Source organism: Lithobates pipiens, unplaced genomic scaffold (assembly GCF_037356315.1).
Source record: "Lithobates pipiens isolate NorthernLeopardFrog02 unplaced genomic scaffold, aLitPip1_a1.2 Scaffold_162, whole genome shotgun sequence".
Lineage (NCBI taxonomy): Eukaryota > Metazoa > Chordata > Amphibia > Anura > Ranidae > Lithobates > Lithobates pipiens.
In genome coordinates, this window is record NW_027507750.1 from 3,291,611 (window position 1) to 3,314,433 (window position 22,823).

Genomic DNA, 22,823 nt, shown 5'->3' on the forward strand with positions numbered 1-22,823 from the left:
TGCATCCCCCCCCCTCAATTCTGTATATATACCAGCCCCCCTCACAACTGTATATATGTTAGCCCCCACCTATATACAGTGGTGTGAAAAAGTGTTTGCCCCCTTCCTCATTTCCTGTTCCTTTGCATGTTTGTCACACTTAAGTGTTTCGGAACATCAAACCAATTTAAACAATAGTCAAGGACAACACAAGTAAACACAAAATGCAATTTGTAAATGAAGGTGTTTATTATTAAAGGTGAAAAAAAATCCAAACCATCATGGCCCTGTGTGAAAAAGTGATTGCCCCCCCTTGTTAAAACATACTATAACTGTGGTTGTCCACACCTGAGTTCAATTTCTCTAGCCACACCCAGGCCTGATTATTGCCACACCTGTTCACAATCAAGGCATCACTTAAATAGGAGCTGCTTGGCACAGTAAGGTCCACCAGAAGATCCTTAAAAGCTACACATCATGCCGAGACCCAAAGAAATTCAGGAACAATTGAGAAAGAAAGTAATTGAGATCTATCAGTCTGGAAAGGGTTATAAAGCCATTTCCAAAGCTTTGGGAATCCAGCGAACCACAGTGAGAGCCATTATCCACAAATGGCGAAGACATGGAACAGTGGTGAACCTTCCCAGGAGTGGCCGGCCGCCCAAAATTACCCCAAGAGCGCAGCGACGACTCATCCAAGAGGTCACAAAAGACCCCACAACAACGTCCAAGGAACTGAAGGCCTCACTTGCCTCAGTTAAGGTCAGCGTTCATGCCTCCACCATCAGGAAAAGACTGGGCAAAAATGGCCTGCATGGCAGAGTTCCAAGGAGAAAACCACTGCTGAGCAAAAAGAACATCAAAGCTCGTCTCAATTTCTCCACAACACATCTTGATGATCCCCAAGACTTTTGGGACAACATTCTGTGGACCGATGAGACAAAAGTGGAACTCTTTGGAAGGTGTGTGTCCAAGTATATCTGGCGTAGAAGGAACACTGCATTTCATAAAAAGAACATTATACCAACAGTAAAATATGGTGGTGGTAGTGTGATGGTCTGGGGCTGTTTTGCTGCTTCAGGACCTGGAAGACTTGCCGTGATAAAAGGAACTATGAATTCTGCTGTCTACCAAGAGATCCTGAAGGAGAATGTCCGACCATCTGTTCGTGTACTCAAGCTGAAACGAACTTGGGTTCTGCAGCAGGACAATGATCCTAAACACATCAGCAAGTCCACCACCAAATGGCTGAAGAAAAACAAAATGAAGACTTTGGAGTGGCCTAGCCAAAGTCCTGACCTGAATCCTATTGAGATGTTGTGGTATGACCTTAAAAAGGCCGTTCATGCTCGAAAACCCTATAATGTAACTGAATTAGGACAATTCTGCAAAGATGAGTGGGCCAAAATTCCTCCAGGACGCTGTAAAAGCCTCATTGCACGTTATCGCAAACGCTTGGTTGCAGTTGTTGCTGCTAAGGGTGGCCCAACCAGTTATTAGGTTTAGGGGGCAATCACTTTTTCACACAGGGCCATGATGGTTTGGATTTTTTTTCACCTTTAATAATAAACATCTTCATTTACAAATTGCATTTTGTGTTTACTTGTGTTGTCCTTGACTATTGTTTAAATTGGTTTGATGTTCCGAAACACTTAAGTGTGACAAACATGCAAAGGAACAGGAAATGAGGAAGGGGGCAAACACTTTTTCACACCACTGTATATATGCCAGCCCCCCTCACACATGTATATATGTTAGCCCCCACCTATATATATGCCAGCCCCCCTCACACATGTATATATGTTAGCCCCCACCTATATATATATATGCCAGCCCCCCTCACACATGTATATATGTTAGCCCCCACCTATATATATATATATGCCAGCCCCCCTCACACCTGTATATATGTTAGCCCCCACCTATATATATATGCCAGCCCCCCTCACACATGTATATATGTTAGCCTCCCACCTATATATATATATATATGCCAGCCACCCTCACGCCTGTATATATGTTAGCCCCCACCTATATATATATGCCAGCCCCCCTCACACATGTATATAAGTCAGCCCCACTCCCCCCTGTATATATGCCAGCCCCCCTCACACCTGTATATATGTCAGCCCCACTCCCCCCCTGTATATATGCCAGCCCCCCTCACACCTGTATATATGTTAGCCCCCCACCTATATATATATGCCAGTCCCCTTACACCTGTATATATGTCAGCCCCACTCCCCCCTGTATATATGTCAGCTCCCCTCACACCTGTATATATGTCAGCCCCCTCACCTATATGTATATGCCAGCCCCCCTTACACCTGTATATATCTCAGCCACACTCCCCCCCCCCTGTATATATGTCAGCCCCCCTCACACCTGTATATATGTTAGCCCCCCACCTATATATATATGCCAGCCCCCCTTACACCTGTATATATGTCAGCCCCACTCCCCCCCTGTATATATGTCAGCCCCCCTCACACCTGTATATATGTCAGCCCCACCCCCTCTGCATATATGCCAACCCCTGTCACACCTCTATATAGGCCAGCCCCACCTGTATATATATGCCAGCCCCCCTCCCTTTCCTTCACAGCCCCTACTTGTAAAGGAAATCTTCCTACCTAGTCCCAGCTCATTTTCACAATGCTGACATGTTGCCGACACAGAGGAGAACAGTACAGGCAGCTCACATGAGGGGTGCACATGCACAGGGGCAGACTGACCATTCAGCCACTCGGGCACTGCCACTAGGGGGCCCCATCAGGGTTGACAGCGTCAGTAAAACCAGGGACAGTGTGTAAAAATCTGTTGTTTTTTTTATTTTTATATCTGTCTCTGAAATGTCCCTAACCGACATCCTTTTGGTCTAGAAATCCTGAGATTATAGCTGCCCCTCCCCCCCCCCTCCAGTACCTTCTCAGCCAATAGAAACATGTCTGTGTATACATGTATGTGTATACTGTGTGATTGTATACTGTGTGGCCCGATAATCTCTGATTGCCTGGGGTCCCCGTAATTTTCTATTGCCCGGGGGACCCATGAGTTGTCAGTCCGCCCTTGCACATGCACATAGTAGCCAGAGGTGGCAGTAAAGAGCTTGATGTCTGAGCTCAATGACACAGAAGCTGCAAGATCATTTCTATAATGCACAACACGGCTCCCCTTCACCTATCCTGCCTTCTTCTGGCCTGGGCGGGCCCCTCAGGCCCCAGGGCCCCTTACAGTTGTATCGGCTGTACCCCCCTGATGGAGGCCCTGCATGGCATCCTTAGTTCACTGAGCTTTCTTAATTTTCCACCAGTTGGAGAAAAGGACTTCTGTCGCTACTCTGTGGTTGGTGAACTGGGCCAAACTCTGAAACTCAAAAAAACAGCGCTACCTACAGTGCCTTGAAAAAGTATTCATACCCCTTAAAATTTCCCAACTTTTGTCTTGTTACACCCAAAAACGTAAATGTATTTTATTGGAATTTTATGTGATAGACCAACACAAAGTGACACATAATTGTGAAGTGTAAGGAAAATGATAAATTATACAGATAAATCTGTGAAAAGGGGGAGGGGCATTTGTGTTCAGCCCCCTTTACTCCGATACCCCTAACTAAAATTTAGTGGAACCAATTGCCTTCAGAAGTCACCTAATTAGGGCTTTTTTTCAGCAGGAACTAGGGAGGAACTCAGTTCCACCACCTCTGGCTCAGGTCTTCTGCTCCCTGCTCACCACTATCACTTGGTAACACTGAAGTCCAGCTTCTGCGTTTACAAGGCTGCACCCCCTGTGGTCTCCATTTTTTCCCTGGTGACCCGTTGTTGATGCTCCTACTGCATGATCTCCCTTGCAAGTGACTGTAGTATAGTATAGTATAGTATAGTATAATATAGTAGAGTATAGTATAGTATAGTATAGTATAGTATAGTATAGTATAGTAGAGTATAGTAGAGTAGAGTATAGTATAGTATAGTAGAGTAGAGTATAGTAGAGTATAGTATAGTAGAGTATAGTATAGTAGAGTATAGTATAGTATAGTATAGTATAGTATAGTAGAGTATAGTATAGTATAGTATAGTAGAGTATAGTATAGTAGAGTATAGTATAGTAGAGTATAGTATAGTATAGTATAGTATAGTAGAGTATAGTATAGTAGAGTATAGTATAGTGTAGTATAGTATAGTATAGTAGAGTATAGTATAGTATAGTATAGTAGAGTATAGTATAGTAGAGTATAGTATAGTATAGCATAGTATAGTATAGTATAGTAGAGTATAGTATAGTAGAGTATAGTATAGTAGAGTATAGTAGAGTATAGTATAGTAGAGTATAGTATAGTATAGTAGAGTATAGTAGAGTATAGTATAGTAGAGTATAGTATAGTATAGTAGAGTATAGTATAGTAGAGTATAGTATAGTATAGTATAGTATAGTATAGTAGAGTATAGTATAGTATAGTAGAGTATAGTAGAGTATAGTATAGTAGAGTATAGTATAGTAGAGTATAGTATAGTATAGTAGAGTATAGTAGAGTATAGTATAGTAGAGTATAGTATAGTAGAGTATAGTATAGTATAGTAGAGTATAGTAGAGTATAGTATAGTAGAGTATAGTATAGTATAGTAGAGTATAGTAGAGTATAGTATAGTAGAGTATGCTGGGAGGTACTACAGCCGGATAGGTGTTTCAGCTTAATGTTGCAACAAAGGTAAGACATGTGACAGATTGTGGAGCTTTTAAGGAGGGGGGAGAAGATAAGAGAAGGGGAGGGAGTGGGATGTATGCAAAGGAAAGAGCTACTATTTGATGCCATTTGGCAGGTATGTATGTGTAGCGGGCATGGATGAGTTCCTGCACCTATTCTCTGAGAAAAAAAGCCCTGCACCTAATTAGTAAATAGAGACCACCTGTGTGTCATTTAATCTCAGTATAAATACAGCTGTTCTGTGAAGCCCTCAGAGGTTTGTTCGAGAACCTTAGTGAACAAACAGCATCATGAAGGCCAAGGAACACACCAGACACTATCCAATCACGGCCGTCATGTGATGTAAACAAACAGCCGGTTGCTAGGCAATCGGCTCTCCTCTCCTCACACGGAAGTCATCGCTGAGGAGAGGAGAGCAGATCGCTGCAGCCGGCTGATGATCAGTGAGTATGAGCTGTTTTTTACAGCTTTTTACTCACTGATCATCAGTCTAGTGTAATACACACAACACACCACACAGTACAAACACAGTCCCCACATATGTCCCCAAACCACACATGTCCCCAAAACATACATGTCCCCAAATAATAAAAACACATGTCCCCAATAATAAAAACATGTCCCCCACATATAAGTGTAAAAGGAAATATTCCTGCGCCTAATCAGAAAGTAATCTTATTGTTGTACCGCTGCACACACTGAGATGGGGTACTCGAACCCCAATTAGAGAAAACAGAGGGTAAGAAAGTTGTGGTGCGCAGTACTATGGTGAAGAATCTTAGTCAGAACAGGTTTAATACATCCAATAAGTGCTCAAAAGATTAGGTGATAAATATAATGTCGTCTCCACTAAAAGATAATAAATAGAACGTAGAAAAAGAGGAAACAATATATGTATATAAAAAAAAAAATATATATATATATATATATATATATATATATATATATATATATATAGTGAGGAACCCTCACTACTATGCCGTAGTAGTATTTTGAGTGATGAACAAGTGGATAAGGGAAAATTACTAATAATTCAAGCTGCTGATTCCCAATGCGATTTTTTTTTAAAAAAAGTAGCAAAGTTGCATAAAGTGACAGTGCTGGGTATAAAGAAGGTCCGTGAAAATAACTACTACTGCATTTTGAAGTGACTAAAATAATATACATAAAGCGGTGGACGAAATATAAAATATAAAGTGATTCACCATGCGATTTGTTAAAACTGACAAAATCGCATAAAAGTGCTAGTGCTGAACAATCAATAGATCCGTGAAAATATGTGACAGTGACTCTGTGCAGGTATCTTATACCATAGACTTAGATATCAGTGCAGTGAACTAAATAATAACATAGAACAAAAATTAAATCAAATTGTTGAATCAAAGCAAAAGACGCATAAACAATCCTGGTGTTGGTGGGAGGGAAAAAAAACCCTCTGGGAATAGTCCAAAAAGAAGAAAAATGTGCACAGTATTTAAAACTATTATATAAAGAAAAAATTGAACAATAATCTTAGTTAAAAAGTGTCCATTCAGCTTGTTTTTTCTTATTTTCTATTTTTCTTTATATAATAGTTTTAAATATTGTGCACATTTTTCTTCTTTTTGGACTATTCCCAGAGGGTTTTTTTTCCCTCCCACCAACACCAGGATTGTTTATGCGTCTTTTGCTTTGATTCAACAATTTGATTTAATTTTTGTTCTATGTTATTATTTAGTTCACTGCACTGATATCTAAGTCTATGGTATAAGATACCTGCACAGAGTCACTTTGTTTAACCCTCCCTTGGCTCTGACACTATATGCGATTTCTTTAGTCACAAGGCAAGCATTATTTGCATCTTTTGTCCTATCCAGCTAGTGACTGTTTTTTGTACACTGTTACATATATACTTTGGTTTAGCAGATATTTTCACGGATCTATTGATTGTTCAGCACTAGCACTTTTATGCGATTTTGTCAGTTTTACCAAATCACATGGTGAATCACTTTATATTTTATATTTCGTCCACCGCTTTATGTATATTATTTTAGTCACTTCAAAATGCAGTAGTAGTTATTTTCACGGACCTTCTTTATACCCAGCACTGTCACTTTATGCAACTTTGCTACTTTTTTAAAAAAAAAAATCGCATTGGGAATCAGCAGCTTGAATTATTAGTAATTTTCCCTTATCCACTTGTTCATCACTCAAAATACTACTACGGCATAGTAGTGAGGGTTCCTCACTATATATATATATATATATATATATATATATATATATATATATATATATATATATTTTTTAGGGCTGTGAAAATTAAAGATTAATTCCTCGATTAATCGTTAATTTTTTTGATCGATCAAAATTCTTTTGACCAGTACCCACCCCCCGCGCCGACTTCCCGGGTCTTCAGGGAGTTCCGCCGGAGATCCGGTGACATCACCGGACTCCTCTCCCTTCCCCAAGTGCCTCCGTCTGCTAACGAAGGGAAAGGGGGAGGAGTCCGGTGACATTGAAGTTTCTGATTGAACGTAACGTGTACGGGGGAGGAGCTACGCATGGCGCCCCCCCCCGCTGCTGCCCTACGGAACTAACACGATTGTCGGCTTTACATGCTGCGTTTTTTATCATCTTTATGTGTGTAGTTTGTGTTTGAACACAAAAATGTAATCTTATACTTAAGCGGTCAGCACTTTGATCTTTTCTTTCTACCCATGACCTGAGATTGTGAGAGAAGTTTATGGTCCGTATTAACCCTTTTGATACCCGCATGCATGACCACCTGTTTGCACAGGGGTCCATGCCATAAGGTGAGAGTGATTGGTTAGACCGGAGGTGGAGGGATTGTCACGCTACTGTGGAAAAAAATAAAAAATTACTTACATCAGTGCTACAGTTTGAATTTAAAACGTTTGTGTGAACTGTGAAGTTAAGTCATGGATTGTGGAAACTAAGTAGTGTCAGGTGATTATATATAGTGTATACCACATTTACCACTGACTTATGCAAAGTTGCAATGCAAGGAGATCAGCTAAAAGTAGTTGGATCTGTATGTGCGTTATAATTAATCGAAATTAGTCGATTAATCGATTAAAAAAAATATTGATTAATCGAACACAAAATTTTTGATCAGTAACTTTTTATACATATATTGTTATCTCTTTTTCTACGTTCTATTTATTATCTTTTAGTGGAGACGACATTATATTTATCACCTAATCTTTTGAGCACTTATTGGATGTATTAAACCTGTTCTGACTAAGATTCTTCACCATAGTACTGCGCACCACTATGTCCCCCACATATGTCCCACTAAAATTACTTGTCCCAATGATTATCTGCACACATATGTACATGATCATTTGCGTACATATGTCCGTGATCACACAAACCAATTATTATACACTTAACGGAATTTTTTTTTAACCAAAAACATGTAGCAGAATACATTTTGGCTTAAATTTATGACAAAATTAGATTTTATTGGATTTCTTTTCAAATAGAAAAAAGAAAATATTGTTTTTTTTCCAAATTTCCGCTTTTTTTGCGCTTATATCGCAAAAAATAAAAAACGGAGTCGTGAATAAATACCACCAAAATAAAGCTCTATTTATGCGAACAAAATGATAACCATTTCATTTGGGTACAGTGTAGCACGACCGCGCAATTGTCATTGAAAGCGCGAGAGCGATTAAAGCTGAAAATTGGGCTGGGAAGGACAGGGGTGAAAGTGCCCTGTATTGTAGTGGTTAACTAGGGCTTATTTGCGGGGTACGCCTTATATTGCAGCCATCTCCGACAATCACGCTAGGTCTTATTTTCGGGGGAAACAGGGTAGCACCTACCTATTGGTAGAGGGTGCTACAGAAAGATTATTCCATTTATGGTGAACCGACCCTTTAAATGTAAATACTAATATGCAGCATACAGCTCGTAATCATCAGCGTTTGAAAGACGGAGCACAACCTCCATTTTCACATAAATCCCAGATGAAAGCAGCTGGTGATGCCCTCAGGTCTCCTATATCTGTATCTCGCACAACGTCGTCCGCATATACAATTTTCCATTTATTGTTTCTGCAGGTAGAATATGGCTAAAAAAAAAAAAAAAAAAAATCAATGGTAAGAAAATCAATGTTTAATGTGGAAGCAATATATCCTTGTGCTAGTTTATACGGCAATACCTTTTCTAGGGTATTTGATAACAAGTTCTCATTGTCCTCCCAATCTGCAGCAACCCGAGGTCAGTAAATCATTTCCTAAAGACAACGGCCTGAAGACATCCAACGGCATCTCTACTTCATATAAAGAGAGAAGGGAAATCTAATCTGAACTTGGACTTGTATTATAGTATTCCTAACAACTGAAACATAGAAGAAACACATAAACATTGTTAAAAAGCTTTAAAAAAAAAAAAAAAAAAAAGTTTGAGTTCGGTTTCTACATTTTGATACCATTTTCATTTAGAACTGCAAAATAACCTATGAAGTGAACTTGCACTCAAATGTTAGCTTACAGATACATGAACAGCCTTGCTTGGAACACTTAAGCGGAATTAAACCCAAAACCATAATTGTAACACACCCCTGGTGACGTCACGCGATTGGAGCGACACAACGCGTTAGACATGTGCAAAAGGAAAAAAATTGTTTAGTTTCGTTTCGTTTTAATTCGTTAATTCATTAATTTCGTTTAGTTATATTCGTTAAACTTCCTTAAATTCGTTTTCGGATTTGGTTTAGTTTTCTACCGAATTCGAAAAATCGGCCGCATTCGAAAATATTTCAACCAAATTCGAAAATATTTCTACCGGATTCGAAATGATTTCAACATGATTCGACATTATTTCAACCACATTCGAAAATATTTTGTGACCCAAATTTAGGGCCATGTATCTCGGGGTCACTTGGTGCGAGAAACTTCAAATTTGGATATGTTATAGTGCTAGTACTATTGTGTTTGCATACCAAATTTGGGGTTTCTAGCTATAAGTGACCCCGAGATATGTGGCCCCAAAATCGGGTCGCAAAATGTCATTCTCTGCTCTAATAACATTTTGCGACCCGAGTTTGGGGCCACATATCTCGGGGTCACTTAGTGCTAGACACTTCAAATTTGGATATGTTGTAGTGCTAGTACTATTGTGTTTGCATAAAAAAATTTGGGGTTTCTAGCACTAAGTGACCCCGAGATATGTGGCCCCAAAATCGGGTCGCAAAATGTTATTAGAGCAGAGAATGACATTTTGCGACCTGATTTTGGGGCCACATATCTCGGGGTCACTTATAGATAGAAACCCCAAATTTGGTATGCAAACACAATAGTACTAGCACTACAACATATCCACATTTGAAGTGTCTAGCACTAAGTGACCCCGAGATACATGGCCCTAAAGTCGGGTCACAAAATATTTTCGAATGCAGTTGAAATAATGTCGAATCATGTTGAAATAATTTCGAATGCGGTTGAAATAATGTCGAATCATGTCGAATTCATTCGAATTCATTCGTTATATTTCTTTCGTATTCGTTGTAATTTGTTATTTTTTTTTATTTGGACATTCGGATGCATCCGAATGTCCGAAAGATGCAAAATTCGGCCGAATTTCAATTCGTTACGAAACGAATTGCACAAGCATACAACGCGTAGGGAGGAGTCAGTGATGCCACACGTATCTTGCTCTTTCCTACCTAAAATTACATTTCATGAAAACGATATCTCCATATTTCTGGTGACCCCCCCCCACAACAGGGATAAAACTTTGGAGTTTAACAAGACTTGCGGCCGCTCATTAATATTAGAAGAAAAGAGGTTTAAGCTTAAAGAGGAGCTGCACCTTTAAAAAAATATATATATATATTAAAAGTCAGCAGCTTCAAATACTGCAGCTGCTGACTTTTAATAAATGGACACTTACCTGTCCCGGGGTCCAGCGATGTCGGCAGCAGATGACGAGCGACAGCTCGTCTCTCAACTTTCCCCAGCCGCCATCCTCGGTAAGGAAATCGGGACGTGAAGTGTTGCGGATTCACTGCCCGATTCCCTACTGCGCATGCGCGAGTCGCGCTGCGCCTCTCCACTGGTCCCCGCTGTGTCCTGAGAACTGTGTGTTTCCCAGAGCACAACTGGGGGTGGCATCTGCAGCTAGCTTGTCCCAGAAGTGGGTGCAGATACCTGGATTATTCAGGTATCTGCACCCCCCTCCCCCTGAAAGGTGCCAATTGTGGTACCGGACGGGGGGAGGGTTCCAATGAGCAGACCTTCCACTTTAGGGTGGAGGTCCATTTTAAACTACGTAGAGGGTTCTTTACTGTAAGAGCGGCAAGGATGTGGAATTCCCTTCCACAGGCGGTGGTCTCAGCGGGGGGCATTGATAGTTTCAAGAAACTATTAGATAATCACCTGAATGACCGCAACATACAGGATATACAATGTAACACTGACATATAATCACACAACATACATGATATACAATGTAACACTGACATATAATCACACAACATACATGATATACAATGTAATACTGACATATAATCACATAGCATACATGATATACAATGTAATACTGACATATAATCACACAACATACATGATATACAATGTAATACTGACATATAATCACACAACATACAGGATATACAATGCAACACTGACATATAATCACACAACATACAGGATATACAATGTAATACTGACATATAATCACACAGCATACATGGTATACAATGTAATACTGACATATAATCACACAGCATACATGATATACAATGTAATACTGACATATAATCACACAACATACATGATATACAATGTAACACTGACATATAATCACACAACATACATGATATACAATGCAACACTGACATATAATCACACAACATACATGATATACAATGTAATACTGACATATAATCACACAACATACATGATATACAATGTAATACTGACATATAATCACATAGCATACATGATATACAATGTAATACTGACATATAATCACACAACATACATGATATACAATGTAATACTGACATATAATCACGCAACATACATGATATACAATGTAATACTGACATATAATCACACAACATACATGATATACAATGTAATACTGACATATAATCACACAACATACATGATATACAATGTAATACTGACATATAATCACACAACATACATGATATACAATGTAATACTGACATATAATCACACAACATACATGATATACAATGTAATACTGACATATAATCACACAACATACATGATATACAATGTAATACTGACATATAATCACACAACATACAGGGATATACAATGTAATACTGACATATAATCACACTTGATGGACGTGTGTCTTTTTTCAACCTCACCTACTATGTAACTATATATATATATATTGATATATGCTTGATTCAAATATGTATTTCTGTGCTGTATTTTGAGCATAATCTTTATTACTATTCATTCATTGTTAGATAAACATGTTACTTACCTTGTAGATTTATCCTCCTGATGAAGCGGTCCTTTGACCATGAAACATGTTAGAGTCTGCAAAAGTCTTGAGACCGGGGCGGAGGTTCATCTTCCAGCAGGACGACGACCCGAAACACCCAGCGAGAGCTACAATGGAATGGCTTAGATCAAAGCATATTCATGTGTTAGAATGGCCCAGTCACAGTCCAGACCTAAATCCCATTGAGAATCTGTGGCAAGACTTGAAAATTGCTGTTCACAGGCGCAGTGGTCTCCAAACTGCAGCACGGAGGGCCAGATGTGGCCCTTTGCGTGCTTTGATCCAGTCCTTGGGGCACTATTTTCAAACACTGATACCAACAAGGGGGCATAATTTGACCCACTGACACCAATGAGGGGGCACTATTCCTCACAATGACACCAACGATGGGACACAAGTTCTCCCAATGACACCAGCAACGGGGCTTAATGACACCAATGATGGGGCACTATTCCTCCCACTGATACCAATGATGGGGCACTATTCCTCCCACTGACACCAATGATGGGACACTATTCCTCCCACTGACACCAATGATGGGGCACTATTCCTCCCACTGATACCAATGATGGGGCACTATTCCTCCCACTGATACCAATGATGGGGCACTATTCCTCCCACTGATACCAATGATGGGGCACTATTCCTCCCACTGATACCAATGATGGGACACTATTCCTCCCACTGACACCAATGATGGGGCACTATTCCTCCCACTGACACCAATGATGGGGCACTATTCCTCCCACTGATACCAATGATAGGACACTATTCTTCCCACTGATACCAATGATGGGCCACTATTCCTCCCACTGATACCAATGATGGGGCACTATTCCTCCCACTGACACCAATGATAGGGCACTATTCCTCCCACTGACACCAATGATGAGGCACTATTCCTCCCACTGACACCAATGATGGGGCACTATTCCTCCCACTGACACCAATGATGGGGCACTATTCCTCCCACTGACACCAATGATGGGGCATTGTTTATTCCCACTGATATTGGGACCTTTTCTATTCCCGGCAGCCACCGTCTGGCCCCCATTAAGTCCGAAGAACAGTAAACCGGCCCTTTGTTTAGAAAGTTTGGAGACCCCCTGATGTAGAGGATTACATGTCCTGTGAGGACTTTCCAAACCTTGAATTTCATCCAGAAGTCTACAAGTATCAGGGCCAGATTAAGAACATCATGGGCCTGGTGCTGAGGATTTTGGTGGGGCCTTTTATAAACAATAAATAAATAAAAATGCAAACTATTTTTTGTTATAACAAATTAAATTAAAGAGAGAGAGGGAGGATGAGAGAGAGAGAAAGGGGAAGAAATAAAGGGGGGGGGATGAGAGAAAGAGGATGCACATGAGCATGTGTGGAAATGACATCAACGCAACCTGGCCAAGGCAAGTAATCAAAGGCACAGAACCCAGAAGGAAGACCGGGTGAAGATGGAAGTGCCCGGGCCACGCTGGATTGATCACAGCACAGCACTGGAGGGCTCAGCCTGACAATTTAAGTGTACCCCAATGTGCTAATATGCTGGGCATACTTGTACATTATGGCATAACCTACCCCAGGGCCTCTAAAATGTATTAAAGTTAGAAAAGTTTACTACCGCTTTAATATCACAGGAGCCTCTCATGGGGCCCCCTACTGACCCTGTGGCCCTTGGGCAGTGCCTAAGTACATAGTTGTCAACATTTCAAAAATATTTTCAGGGATGCTTTTTTTACAAGTGCTATATTTAGAGTAGCTGACATCCCCCGTGTTCCTCTATACATCACAATAGTCATTACAAAATTAAATAGGTACTAATAATGGGGCAGAACAAATATGAGGACTGTGAGATTTCCTTTAGTTGAACTGACAAAAGTGCCCATTCTAGAGCTGGTAACATTGAGGATATTCAGTATAATTTTAAAGAACAGTTTTTGTGGGTAAAAGTGGGAAGTATGTGCAGGTGAGGGAGAGGAATGTGGTGGGTCTAACAGTGGGCACTATGTACATGAGAGGAGTGCAGAGGGTATGGCAGAAGGCACTATGTACAGGAGAGGAGTGTGAAGGGTATGACAGTGGGCAGTATGCACAGCAGAGGAGTGTAGAGGGTATGACATTGGGCACTATGTATAAGAGAAGAGTGTGGAGGGTATGACAGTGAGCAATATGAACAGGAGTGTGGAGGGTATGACAGTGGGCACCATGTACAGGAGAGAAGTGTGGAGAGTAGGACAGTAAGCAGTAATTACAGGAGAGGAGTGTGGAGGGAGGGTATGACGCTGGGCACTATGTATAGGAGAGGAGTATGGAGGGAATGACAGTGAGTAGTATGTACAGGAGAGGAGTGTGGAGGGCATGACAATGGGTACTATGTATAGGAGAGAAGTGTGGAGGGTATGACAGTGAGTAGTATGTACAGGAGAGGAGTGTGGAGGGTATGACGGTGGGCACTATGTATAGGAGAGGAGTGTATGACAGCGGGCACTATGTACAAGAGAGGAGTGTGTAGGATATGACAGCGGGCGTTATGTATAGGAGAGAAATGTGGAGGGTGTGACAGTGAGCAGTATGTACAGGAGAGAAGTGTGGAGAGTATGACAGTGGGCACTATGTATGGGAGAGGAGGATGAAGTAATCTGGGAAGGAAACATGTAAAGGTTTGTGGAAGGATGTTTAGGGACTGCGTAGTGGTTAAGCGGGCCAGACTTGGATTGAGATTACACCAATTAAGCAGAAATCAGCCATAGTCGATCTATGTACGGACTAGCTGGTTTTACACAAGTCAACCTATTAACCGACTTGAGTACAACCAGCCTGTCAGGTTTTCCCCAAAACAATCAGTGCTGCCAGATATAGTTAGCAGCACTAATCATTGTATTCACTGGCAGAACACAATAACACTGCGGGAGTGATCGCCCCATTCACAGGTCAGCGGGTGAGAGGGTGTGTGGGGACAGGCTGGGGAGAGATACTAGTCAGTCCCTGGATAGGCTCTGGTTAGTATCAGAGCCAGATACACACAGGTTACATACGCCAAGATCATTAGAGCGAGAGCAATAATTCTAGCACTAGACCTCTGTAACTCTAAACGTGTAACCTGTAAAAAAATTTAAAGCATCGCTTAGTACACAACAAAAAATCGTGCTAACTTTAGTGGTTTTTTTCTGGAACCATAGATGATAGCAATCCCATATTTTAACCAGTGCTGGGGTGGGTCTTTAGCTACCTACCCCCCAAATGTGGGGTCTCTGTGACTCCTGATCGCCGAGCTACAATCCTCGAAGTCGATCTTTTTTTTTTTGTTTTTTGTTTTGGGCAAATGGGCCTATCTTGAGAAAGGGGCCTGGAGCTGCAGCTCCAATAGCCCCTATATTAATCCGGCCCTGACAAGTATTCATACACTCAGGGCTTTTTTTCAGGGGGAACGTGGCGGAACGCAGTTCCGGCACCTCCAGCACTAAATGTATGTAATGGCAAGGGGTGCTGGGAATGTGCTGGAGGATCTATTGATGATTGCTGCTGGAGGATCTATAGTCTATAGCAACTACACCGGTGAGGTTCTATTTTTGCACAGGGGCTTTTGTTGCTGGTGGAGGATCTATTGTTGCTGGAAGGGGGTTTTATATCCCTGGGGGGGGTCCGGTGTTGCTGAGAGGAATCTACTGTTGAGAGAGATGTCTATTGTTACTGGGGTATCTATTGTTGCTCCCTGCAGGGGATCTATTTTGCTGCTAACAAATTCTATACAAATTGCTTAGCGCCACAGAATGATACTTGGTTCTGTATTCTCGAAAAAGGGGCGGTACTGGGAGGTGGTAGAACCAAGGGATGGTGCTCGGAGGTGGGTAGGGGGCGGAGACAAGGGGTGACTTAGAAAGGGCGATTGAACCCGCTGTGCATGGCCAGTGGCCGCGATGCCCGCCAGCCACCCGCGATCCCAGGCACGAGAGCCAGATCCTCCTCTGACAGGAGAGGAGAGACAGATCTGCTCTTCCTACTAATTGTGAACAGTGATCTGTCTCCTCCTCTAGTCAGTCCCACACCCCTCCCCCCCCCGCAGTTAGAAACACACACGAGGGAACACATTTAACCCCTTGATCGCCCCCTATTGTTAAACCCCTTCCCTGTCAGTGGCATTTACTTTACACAGTAATCAGAGAATTTTTATAGCACTGATGATAAATGTCAATGGTCCCAAAAAAGTGTCAAAAGTGTCCGATCTGTCCGCCGCAATGTCGCAGTCCCGCTTAAAATCGCAGATCGCCGCCATTACTAGTAAAAAAAAAAAAATAATGATATAATAATAATAAAGATATCATAAATATATCCCCTATTTTGTAGACTATAACTTTTGCGCAAACCAATCAATATATGCTCGCAGTTTTTTTTTACAAAAAATATGTAGAAGAATACATATTGACCTAAACTGATGAAGAAATACATTTTTTTACATTTTTCTGGGGATATTTATTATAGCAAAAAGTATAAAATATTGTTTTTTTTTTTCAAAAATCGTCACTCTTTTTTTGTTCATAGCACAAAAATAAAAATCATAGAGGAGATTAAATATCACCAAAAGAAAGCTCTATTTGTGGGGAAAAAAAGGAAGTCAAATTTGTTTGAGTACAACGTCGCATGTAAGTGCTTAAACCCAAAATCATACACGTAATACACCCCTGGCAATGTCATGCAATTGGGCGACACAACGCATAGGGAGGAGTCACTGACGCCATGACGCAAACCAGGAAGTAAGCTAACATTGCTGTATGTACGCCGCTGAGTGTTCTAATCCTTAAGGAGGCAATGTGAGCATAAAAGACAAGAGAAAGGCAGCGCCATCTAAGAGTAGCAATATGAAACTTTAATAGCCATAATGGCCTCCACACTCACCACATCTCATCCAATAGAGCAGTGGTTCTCAAGCATGTCCTCAAGTACCCCCAACAGGCCATGCTTGCAGGTTTTCCTTTATCTTGCACAGGTGCTTTAAATCAGAGTCAATGGCTTGGTATTTTGAACATTTATTTTATCTAATAGAAATTCCCAAAACATGGCCCGTTGGGAGTACTTGAAGACAGGGTTGAGAACCACTGCAATAGAGCACCTTTGGGATTTGGTGGAATGGGAGATCGGCATCATGGATGTGCAGCCGACAAATCTGCAGCAACTGCGTGATGCTATCATGTGACTTTGGAGCAAAATCTCTCAGGAACGTTTCCAACACCTTGTTGTATCTATGCCACCAAGAATGAAGGCAAGGGGTCCAAGACGGTACTAGCAAGGATGACCTAATAAAGTTGCCGGTGAGTGTATATATTTATATCAAACCCAAAGAATCGTGGGTTTCCAGCTGGGCTATTGATAGACGAGTTAGCTGTGACATGAAGCCTCCTGAAGATGGGACTGGAGTGGCAGCTGAGCCGGGGTGGTACTCAGGATATGCAGACAGGTCCAACCGGCAGGTCTGAACGAAAAAGATGTAGTCAGGAACTTGAGCCAGAGTCAGACAGGGTATGCCAGGCAGTAAGCACAAGCGTCGTCAGGAGAGAGCCGAGGTCATGCACAAGACGTCAATCAAAAGCGGAGTCCATGGGAACAAGCCGAGGTCAGTGGCAGGAGAGAAGTAGTAGACGGGTCCAGAGGAAAGCTAGGTTGGTAACTGGAAATCCAAGAATACAGAATAGACAGAAGCAAGAAATGCAGGAGATGAAAGTGGTTGTAAACCCTTACAAACCACTTCGACCTACAGGTAAGCCTAGATTAAGGCCTAGATTAAGGCTTACCTGTAGGTCCAAGAAATATTTCCTAAACCTATACAGTTTAGGAGATATTTGCCCGAAAACAGGCACTGCTGTCTACGGCGCATGCACCGTAGACAGCGGCGCGCAGGCGCACTGAGCGTGGCATTCTCAACGACGGAGCTTCCGCGCGTGTCGGCTCCCGTGCGCATGCGCGGGAGTGCCGGCTTCGCCGAATGACAGCGGTGGAGCTGCGAGACCCCACCAAGAAGATGGATGCAGCGGACTACAGGGGACAGCGGCGACTTCGCTGGCTCCTGTGTCAGGTAAGTGACACATAATGGACTACTATGCGATGCGATGCGATGCGATGCATAGTAGTCCATTATGCTTTGTCTTTGCAGGGAATGAAAGAGGAAGTAAACTCATCAGGGTTTACTTCCTCTTGAAGGTCTTCAAGCAATCTCTGAGCATAACTGCTGTCCTTATAAAGGCTATTTGGCAGCAGCAACTACTGAGAACATGACGCCAAAAAAAAAGAAAAGGGAAGAGAGGAGAAAGGGTCACAATGAAATATCATAATAGAACATTATATATCATCCAAGGAATCCTAACTATATGCACCAGTCCAGGTGGACCGTATCTTATGGAACTTCTTAGGGCAATTTCTGCTCTCATAGGTAATTGTGGCAGAACTGAATTTACTGCCTTCCGCCAGGGAGCGTGAATAGGAGGGGTAGTGGACTTCCAGTGCAGCAAAATTTCCCTTCACACATAAAATAAGACACAAGTAAAGAAAAGCAACCTCAATATCCTTCAAATAGTTCAGCAGCAACAAAAGAGGGTCTAGGGGCAAGATAACCCCGCAGAGCTCACCATGAGTATCAACCACCGACTCCCAGTAAGGACGAAGCATGGGGCCTGACCACACCATGTGCAAGAAGGTACAAGCCTCAGTAGCACACCCGGTGCACAACGGCTCTGCCTCAGGGTAAAGGTCAGCTAGTCGTTGGGGGTTGAGGATGCCCTATGGGGACAATTCAATTGTATAAATCCATCCTTATCTGAAATCATAGAGGTCACATAAGGAGAGACACAGTCCTCCCAGTCATTGAGGGCAGGGATATCAACCCGCCAACAGTCAAAGGTACAGGTAGTGTCAGAGGCCACACATAAACAGAGGTACAAAGAACACTAGGATTTCCCCATGACCTTCAAAAACAGGATCAGACTCCAATGGGATCTGGAAATTGGGTCGGAATAGCGTTTTAGATAAATAAATAAATGCTGATCATTGTAATCACCAATGGTTTGCTTCAACCCACTAACTGCTACATCTGCAGGACAGCTGGGTCTGTTGAAAAATAATAGACTTATGCCGCATACACACAAGTGGAATTTCCGTCAGAAAAAATCTTGGATGGTTTTTCCTACAGAATTCCGCTCAAGCTTGGCTTGCATACACCCGGGTCACACAAAAGTTTACTGAACTTTCTACTGTCAATGACACGGTGACGTACAACACTACGACGAGCCGAGAAAATGAAGTTCAATGCTTCCGAGTATGCGTAGAATTGTTTCCGAGCATGCGCAGGAGATTTGCACGTCGGAATTGGTACAGACGATCGGAATTTCCGATCGGAACTTTATCTGACCGAAAAATTGAGAACCTGCTCTCAATCTTTTGCTGGCTGGAACTCCGCGAGTAAAAGTCCAATGGAGCGTACACACAGTCACATTTTCGGACCAATAGCTCTCATCTGACTTTTGCTGGCGGAATTTCCGCTCGTGTGTACGGGGCATTACTGGCAGGATCACCAGGTTGAAATAAAGGAAAGAAGGAAAGAAAGCCTAAAAAAAAGAACAAATGTAACTGTAACATCCAAGGCTTGGTACTGAGTTCACCAGAGCTCCTGATGGTGGAGATGGGTTTTTCCAGGTCTCAGTCCTAAGGATCACCCCAACCAGGAGATGAGCAAGCCTGGGTCCAGTAGCAGATATAACAGGTAGGGATCAAGAAGAAGCGTGGTCATTAAACAAGGCAAAGGTTGATAACAATTGAATGCAGGTTGGGATCAAGCGGCAGTGTAGTTGAGAAACAAGCCAAAGGTTAGTAACTAGTGATCGTGGAGACATGGGCAGCAGCAGGTGTGGCAAGAGTGAGTAAGTATCAGCTGAAGAGAGCACAATTATCTGGCAAACAGGAAGTGCAGAGACATGGCTTAAATCAGGAAGTTCATGGGAGGAGCAAAGGGTTCAAGGTTCACCAGAAGCAAGAGACAAGACAAGGTTGTGTAAGGAATCAGGCAAGGAGCTGTCCAGCATCTCAGGAGGTAGACTTGGATCCTGGCGGCATTTGAAATAAAATTCAAGCAAATCAAAATAGCTTTTTGGAGGAGAATCTGGTAGGAGCTAAAATTCCCTAATTCACATGCCATAGTAAAGACAAGACTCCTATATGTAAAGTCACTGGGCTGGAAATAGTAAGCTAGGAATTAGACATGTGCGATTCGTTTCGTACAAATCTCAAATTCGTAGGAATTTTCCTAAATTCGTACGTTTGGGAGGATCCGAAATATACGAATTTCCATGCGTTCCGAATTCTGTACGAAATACAAACTTTTGCTTACGAATAAGAAAAGGAGGAAGTGAGCACAGCACAGGGATGGTGGGAGCCCCTCATCTAACGAAAATTTGTATTTCGGATAGGAAATTCTTCAACGGAATTTCGTATTTCGGATAAAAACTTCCTTTACAGATTCATCGTTACTCTAGTTTGTTACACCTTTTTTTGGTTTCTTATGAGATGTAGGTATGCGACTAATATGATTCCATATATACTCATGTGTTGTTTAAATCAATTTTTATCCAGCTTGGAGTAATTTCTAGGCTTGTGCAATTCGTTTCGTAACGAATCGAAATTCGGCCGAATTTTGCATCTTTCGGACATTCGGATGCATCCGAATGTCCGAATAAAAAAAAATAACAAATTACAACGAATACGAAAGAAATATAATGAATGAATTCGAATGAATTCGAATGAATTCGACATGATTCGAAATGATTTCAACCGCATTCGAAATTATTTCAACATGATTCGACATTATTTCAACCGCATTCGAAAATATTTTGTGACCCGACTTTAGGGCCATGTATCTCGGGGTCACTTGGTGCTAGACACTTCAAATTTGGATATGTTGTATTGCTAGTAATATTGTGTTTGCATACAAAATTTGGGGTTTCTAGCTATAAGTGACCCCGAGATATGTGGCCCCAAAATCGGGTCGCAAAATGTCATTCTCTGCTCTATTAACTAATAACATTGTGCGACCCGATTTTGGGGCCACATATCTCGAGGTCACTTATAGATAGAAACCCCAAATTTGGTATGCAAACACAATAGTACTAGCATTACAACATATCCAAATTTGGAGTTTCTAGCACCAAGTGACCCCGAGATACATGGCCCTAAAGTCGGGTCACAAAATATTTTCGAATGTGGTTGAAATAATGTCGAATCATGTTGAAATCATTTCGAATCCGGTAGAAATATTTTCGAATTTCGTTGAAATATTTTCGAATGTGGCCGATTTTTCGAATTCGGTAGAAAACTAAACGAAATCCGAAAACGAATTTAAGGAAGTTAACGAATATAACGAAACGAAATTAATGAATTAACGAATTAAAACGAAACGAAACTAAACAAATTTTTTCCTTTTGCACATGTCTAGTACTAATTTCATCTATATGATAGATATTTACAAGTGTGTGTTTTTTTTTTTGTTTAATTTTTATTTTATTGATCTATGCATTCCTATCTTATGCCAAATATCAATTCATATTGTTGCTTTATTTTCAAATTCTGTATTTCATAATTACAATGATATTCAGATTTATGTTTTACTATGTGTATGTAACATGCAATTTTTGTTTTATCAATAATAATCAATAGAAACATTGAAACTAAAAACCAAACTTCCATCGGCATCAAATGTCATATTGAGTTATATATTTTTGCCGTTAAATTCATCGTAGCGAACGTTCGTACAAGTTAACGAACCTAACGACAATTCGTATTTCGTACGAATTGAAACGGAATTTCGGACACAGAATACGAAGTACGAATTAATTTTAATATGAACCGTAACGGAACAGAACGAAAAACAAATTTATTGACGGCGCCCATGTCTACTAGGAACGTCTGTAGGAAGCTTTTAGAAAGATGTAATTTGCCTTTTTTTTTTAAGAGGATAGGCCAAGTCTGGGTAAACAAAAATCTCTGCATCTGGTGGTGGATGACATTAGCTATAAGCATGGATCTTTTCTATATTCATTGAAAAAATTCAAATTTAACCCTAACTTCCTCCTTTCAGGCCTCACTATTGGTCCTTTATTGCAACGAACAGCCTCACCAGGCATGTACTGGCCATCGGGACTACCGGGAGATTCCCGGTGGGCCGATGGCTCAGTGGGCCAGTCAGGTGCAGTCCTGGACCCACTCCTCTCTGACAGTGAGTGATCGCAATTTCACTCCTGTCAGGAGGAGCAGCTTCCGTCATATGCTGGAGAGAGCATTAGGCTTTCTGCTCCCTCCAGCCTGCAGGGGGAGATAGACGGCCAGCAGACTTTCCTTCCTCTCTCCCCTATCACTTGTTATCACATGACTGGAGAGAGGAAGAAGAGAAGCTGCCTTCAGAACTGTGAGTACACGTGGGAGGGGGAGACTCTGATGTAAGGGGCTGCCAATGGGAATCTGATGTAAGGGTGCTGCCGATGGGACTCTGATGTAAGGGGGCTGCGATGGGACTCTGATGTAAGGGGGCTGGCGATGGGACTCTGATGTAAGGGGGCTGGCGATGGGACTCTGATGTAAGGGGGCTGGTGATGGGACTCTGATTTAAGGG